The sequence below is a fragment of the Ziziphus jujuba genome, chromosome 11 (genome assembly GCF_031755915.1).
Source record: "Ziziphus jujuba cultivar Dongzao chromosome 11, ASM3175591v1".
Classification (NCBI taxonomy): Eukaryota; Viridiplantae; Streptophyta; class Magnoliopsida; order Rosales; family Rhamnaceae; genus Ziziphus; species Ziziphus jujuba.
Window position 1 is genome coordinate 20,624,906 of NC_083389.1, and position 6,260 is coordinate 20,631,165.

The 6,260-nt window shown below is 30.6% G+C and overlaps 1 long non-coding RNA gene across 1 annotated transcript; it reads right to left on the reverse strand.

The window, feature by feature from the left end:
* Positions 1–223: 223 nt before the first annotated feature.
* LOC132799837 (uncharacterized) lies at positions 224–5,818 on the reverse strand. Its single transcript, XR_009634744.1, has 4 exons — positions 5,589–5,818; positions 4,867–4,950; positions 4,165–4,279; positions 224–388 (listed from the first exon to the last, which is right to left on the reverse strand). It is a non-coding gene; the product is annotated as an uncharacterized LOC132799837 (long non-coding RNA).
* Between the last annotated feature and the right edge of the window lie 442 nt (positions 5,819–6,260).

Below are 6,260 nucleotides of genomic sequence, written 5' to 3' on the forward strand. Positions count from 1 at the left end.
TTCTCTCTCATCTCTGTCACAGGGTCATCTCTCACAAATGAAAAAACTGTATATAACAAAAAATCATTAGAACAAAGCATCAAGAAGAGCTTCAAGATGAACAAATATAATTTCTTATGAACAGTCAAGCAATGGCTCTATTGCTGAGAAGCATCAGCCACATTTATATAATTAAGATAATTACCAAATTGAACCTGCCAAAAAAACAAAAAAAAAAAAAAACAACCAATAATCTTTCGTATAATTAAGATTATAAGTGACCAAGCACCAATCAACCCGAGATGAGGTGATTATCTTCCGAATCCCACCACAGAAGTCTTTCACACCTATAAATGTGAACTTTTTTTTTTTTCCTTTTGTTTTTTGTTTTTACACTGCTTTCATTTCCCTGTAAAAAAAAAAAAAAGGAAAAAAGAAAAAAAAAATTGGGTTCTGAAGCTTCAAAAGCAGAAAGAGTTCCTTCAGTTTATTTATTATTCTCTGATATCTAAAAGAAAATATCGAAGAAATTTTCAATCTTTAAGTTGAAAAATATATTAATTTTGAAATACTCACTTGCGCTTTCTTCGTTAAACCAAGAGAACCCCTAGTAAGCCAAGGAAGACAAAAATAAAAATAAAAATAATTAAAGGGGTTTCTCTGCTAAAGCACAGTCCCTCTAATCAACTCCCAAGACAAATCCAGAAGAAGTGAAAAGAAATAGCTGAGAGAGAGAGACTCATCCCTTTCTCCATTACTTTTGAAACTATCTTTCAGCGTCCAATATTCACCAAGTGGACCGAGCCTAAGCTCTAACTTTTTCTACAGTTAAAGAGCCATGGCTCCCCTCTTTACCTATGCTAACACCACAAGCCACTCTCTATCTTTGGAAAGAGCTCATTTCTGGTGTTTCTGGGATTTTTTCCTTTGGAAAGAAGATGAAGATGAAAAGATGAGGTTGCCATTTATTTGACACTCAAGTGCAAAACACATGCGTGTAATGGTGGAAAATAGACAGAATAATGCAGGATCAAAGGTGCACTCTTTCGCTGAGTTCGGGGACGAATTTGCCAAATGAGAAAAGTTTAGGGACTCAAATGCAACAAGCAATATACTTTGAGATATAGCGGTGCAAAAATCTCTTTATTTAATCTAGACTTCAAAGCAAATATCCCTAAACCTAGAAGAATAAACTTGGGCGTGCATAACAATAAATAGGATCATCTTTTAAGGATAATTATTTTCATTCACTAAAAAAATCGCGTTCATTGACCACTCTTTTTGGTCGCCAAAAATGGGTTTTTGGTTGCTAAAGAATATCAACAACCAAAAACACATGGCCACTGCATGGTTGATAAAAGCTCGTAACTAATTACAGTTAGTCACTGAACAACTTTGGTTGCTAGAACTTAAAACTTTCAACAACCAAATTTAAATTTTTTTGTGACCATGCTTTAGTTTCTAAAACTCTAAAAAATTCACCAATTTAATCAACTTTTATGGCCTAAAGTGGTATAAGTGTCCAATATTATAATTATTATAGACCAACAACATGGTCATTGAAAAATTACTTTTTGAGACCGAATTGATTGATCGGTGAAAATACTCACAGCAACCAACACAGTGATCACTTTTGATCCTTTACATATTCAAAAATATTTTTAATCACCAAAAACTGGTCACCAATGCTCTATATCCAGCAACCAAACTTAGTCTCTAAATGATTTATGTTTAGCAACCATTATGTATGGATTTTAAGTAACCAATTTGTTCACTAAAAGGCAATTGTTTTAGTTATTTTCTAAATTAATTAACAGTAAAGGTGTAAAAATATACACTATATAAAGCAAATTAGAAAATTCTTATAGCACCAAAACTTTAAATATTTATAAAAACAATAATTGTCTTTCTATGCATATAATTGCCATTACACAATTAAAACAATTATTTTGTATAACATAGGCAATAAAATCTATAAACAATTACAAGTAGTGATGGCGATGGTGAGCAGTGGTGGAGACAAATCTTGTATTGAACTCATCATTGCATTAATTTTAAACATGTACTCGATTGATTGAACTTGACCTTGGTCCTTAAATTCCTAAATAACCAAAGTCAAATGAAAACCAACCTAGCATGTTTACTGGCTACTATAATTCCTAACTCAGATAATAGCAACTATAATTCCTAAATCAAATAATTCAAAGCAAATTATACTATCTATACAATAAATGATCCCCTTGTAATGATGTTTTTTTCTTGAAACTTTGCAACTTTCCTCTCAACTAGTCACTTTGAGGTGACTATCAAGTTCAAAAGAGAATAAACACAAGTTCTTGTGCACCAACTAGAAAATAATAAATATAAAATACAGAATTTCAGAAGAGAACCATGAATGAAAAACAAATTATGAATGTTGACCCAAAAAAAAAAAAAAACTTCATACCAGCATAATTGGAAGAGAAGTATTTCAAGAAACCCATCCATAATAAACCTCGGCAAACCCAAATGTAACACCCCGTACCAAAATACACATATTTTAACAAGTTTGACCAAGTAAATCATACGTGGGTCCAAATTAATTTTCTCTATGATCAATATTTTTTGTTTGACTGAGATATCATTGTGTAGATCTAATCGATATGAGTTCATAGACTGGCGGAACGCCAAATTCTAAATTACAGATAAAAGTTATGATTTTGAAAAATTTTAAACATAAGTTTTATATCAGTTTCCAAACTAGTCCTCAATTTTTATCTATTAGTGACCTAGGCTCTATATAAGCCTTGGTAAGTGTGCCAAATAAGAAATCAAATTCCAAAATACCCTTTTTAGCCTCAATCCCAAAATACCCTTGGTAAATTTACTATTTCCACGATATCTTTCGGATATTGTAGGTCGTGAGATGGGAGTATTCCATGGTTTACAATTTTATACATTGTACACGTTTGAATATATTGTTGGTTTTCAAAATGGTGGTTATTGCTACACATTCATAATTATTTCATGAAATTGAGCTTATAAGATTTTATGTTCAAACTCTATATCTTGTTTAATGTATTTTGTAATATTATATTAATTATTCATTTTTGTGCTTTTGAGCATCAATTTTACGATATTCAAATTGAGTACAAGTTTGGGTTTTATAAAACAATTTTAAACGGGAAACTTTTCAAACAAGTAGAACGAAAAGTCTTGAGAGAGATTTTTGCGAAAGTAAATTAATATTTTTCTATTATACAATGCCACTCACTGAGATTTCTTTATCTCACTTTTTATTTGTTTTAAATTCATTCCCTTAGGCCTAGACAGTGAGTAGCAATCTACCTCGCGCACAGCTTATCACTTTGTTTCTTCCACTACAGCACCAGTATCTTTCCTTCCTTTATTATCTGTCTTCCTTAACTTATTTACTACTATTGTACTTCTAAACTTTACTGACACTCTTAAAATGCTTTGATTTAAATATGAAACCCAATAGAGACTATATTGCTTATGTGTATAGTTACGGCCTGTGATACCTTAGGCCGGTTGTGGAGTTTATGCTGTTGTGGATTTATTATATATAATGTTTGAAATATTATTGATATCACTTGTGTTCATTGTCCACGTGTCAAGTGGAGTTCCATTAGATATTCTTAGGAATTGTCCAGTGGGACTTCATCAGGAGGGATCTCACAGGAGATCCAAGACGGATTTCTGGAGGGGGTCCTGTCACAAATGCCAAAATATAATTCTTCCCTACAACACTTTTTAAGTATAAAGAGAACCAAAAGTGATGATAAAACCATAGAACAAGGACTTAAATCTGACTGAAATACCTTGTCATGTCTTAATACACAACCAGACAATTCTCCTACAAAAAGAGCTATATGACCACTAAACGAAATCCTGAACCCTCTTCAAACTTTCTTATGAAAACCCCTCCAAACACAAACATGAACAAATGCAAATTACTATTGACGTCTACTAAAAAATAACGGATGATAAATAAAAAAGAAAACCTAAGAAATTGAAATTCAAACTAAAATAATATATACATATATAGACAGATAGATATAAAGACAATGCGAAAAGCTATAATTAACTATCAAAAAGTTTTTCTCTACTCATCAATCCTGAATCTCAATTGTCCAAAAGGTGCACTTGGAAAAATTATGAATGCTAACAGAAAACACTGCATACCTGCACACCAGGATGGTGTAAGTATTTAAAGGAGCTCCAACCTCCATAATAACTTAAAAGCAGCCTCTGCAGCCCTAAATGCCAGCTTATAATTCATTTCCATGTGTATTCTTCCCTACAAAATTCGTAACTACAAAGAATAAATTGAAAATGATGACAAAAGATAGAACAATGACTTAAGTCTGCAATATCTTCTCAAGTCTTAACACCACAAACCCAAACAATTCTCTTACAGAGACGCCAAACAATTTTACAAGGATGCAAAATCGAAGAAAATCATTATATCAATTTTAAGCCTATAATAGTAGAGAAACTCTACTCAACCATCATTGGTGAGGACTCAATTATGTCAACTCAAGACAACATTGTCTCAAATCTAGAGAAGTATTGGGAGGTTAAGCTCGTTTCCTTTTCCTAGGTGTTAAGAGAAAACATAAAACATAGTTCCAAAGTGTCAAGATTTCATAAGAAATACTCAAACAAGCAGAGTGAAAGGTCAATAGAAAATCTCACAAGCAATCCAAATTTTAGTATCAGAATCACCAACAAATAATCAAAATATAGTTACTTAGTAAACCAGCAAACTGCTTAGTTGGATAACTTTAATCCATATAGATGGGAACCAACCATCACTGCAACAAAAATAGCATTTAATAAAACCAACTGGAAAAAATAATAATTTAGTAAAGAGCAAGTTTTCACCTTGGGGTAATCAAGGCCAAACTCCTACACCATAATTGTCTCTATAAAATACCCAAAGTTTCTACTACCAATACACCAATATACCTGATAAAAGAATAAAACATCATAAATAAGTGATTAGCATTAGCCTAAGAATAGATAGTAAACCAGTATGACATGACTACATAAAAATAAATAAATAAAGCATATAAATAAGTGACTAGCATACATGATATGTATATATAAGTAAATATATACATATATATATATATATATATATATATATATATATATATATATATATATATATAAATAGAGAGAGAGAGAGAGAGAGAGAGAGAAGCCTTGAAAACTCATTTCTTGATAAAACAATATGTTCATTGAGTATATTAATTCAAGTATGTTTCAATTCAGGACAATATAAATTAATAACTTAAGTTTCACCTCTTAACAATTAAAATGAAATCAGATTTTAATTCATCGAAAAATTATATAATAATTCTAATTCAGATTTTGTACCAAAGCTGATGCTATCAATATTCAAAAATGAAACTACATATCCAATTTGTAATTAAACTTAGAACAAATATAAAATAAATCTCTCTGAAATATTAATCAACGGCTACAACCACAAGCATAGTAATAGCAGCTGAAGCATGCGCATCACTTCATCAGACCAGTCTTTATGTATACATTACTACTTGAAACTTACAAACAATAGAATAATAAAATAGAAGATGCACCTTGCTTTGATAAGTACAAGAAGGAAATTAAGTTGCTTTCACCTTCACCGGATGCTTACTACCTGAAACTTGCAAAATAAAAAGAATTAATCAACAAGAAATTTGGTTAAAAGTAATTTTTGTTGTAGTAATTTCCATATAAATCAAAATTACCAAATCAGAGCAGCCAAACGGATCTTAGTATGCATACTTATAATAAACAAAAAATTAAATCAGAACCCATCTTATAGCATAGGTTAAATGAAACAGAGAAAAAAAAGTTCCCATAAATGTGACTAAATTTCAAAGCTTGAATTTCGGAAGAAAATTAAGCCCAAATACCTTTGCTGATATACACACTATAAAGCAAGATGCACAAAAGGCAGATCATACTGAAGCAAGATGCTAATAAAGTAAACCATATATGGATTTATTTAAATTTTAAATACATTTAAATTTTAGTCCCTAAAATAATTTAAAAGTTCATAGAAAAGATTTTAATGATTTTTCATCAAAACAACTATAATTTGAAAACTAAGTAAATATATTACATATATACTAACACATATACGTAATGTATCATTTATATAATAATAACAATAATAGCATGATAAAGTGTTAGGGTTTTTTTTCTATAAATGGTGAACTTAGAAATTTATTTGAGAGGGGTCACCATTACAAAATTAACTATCA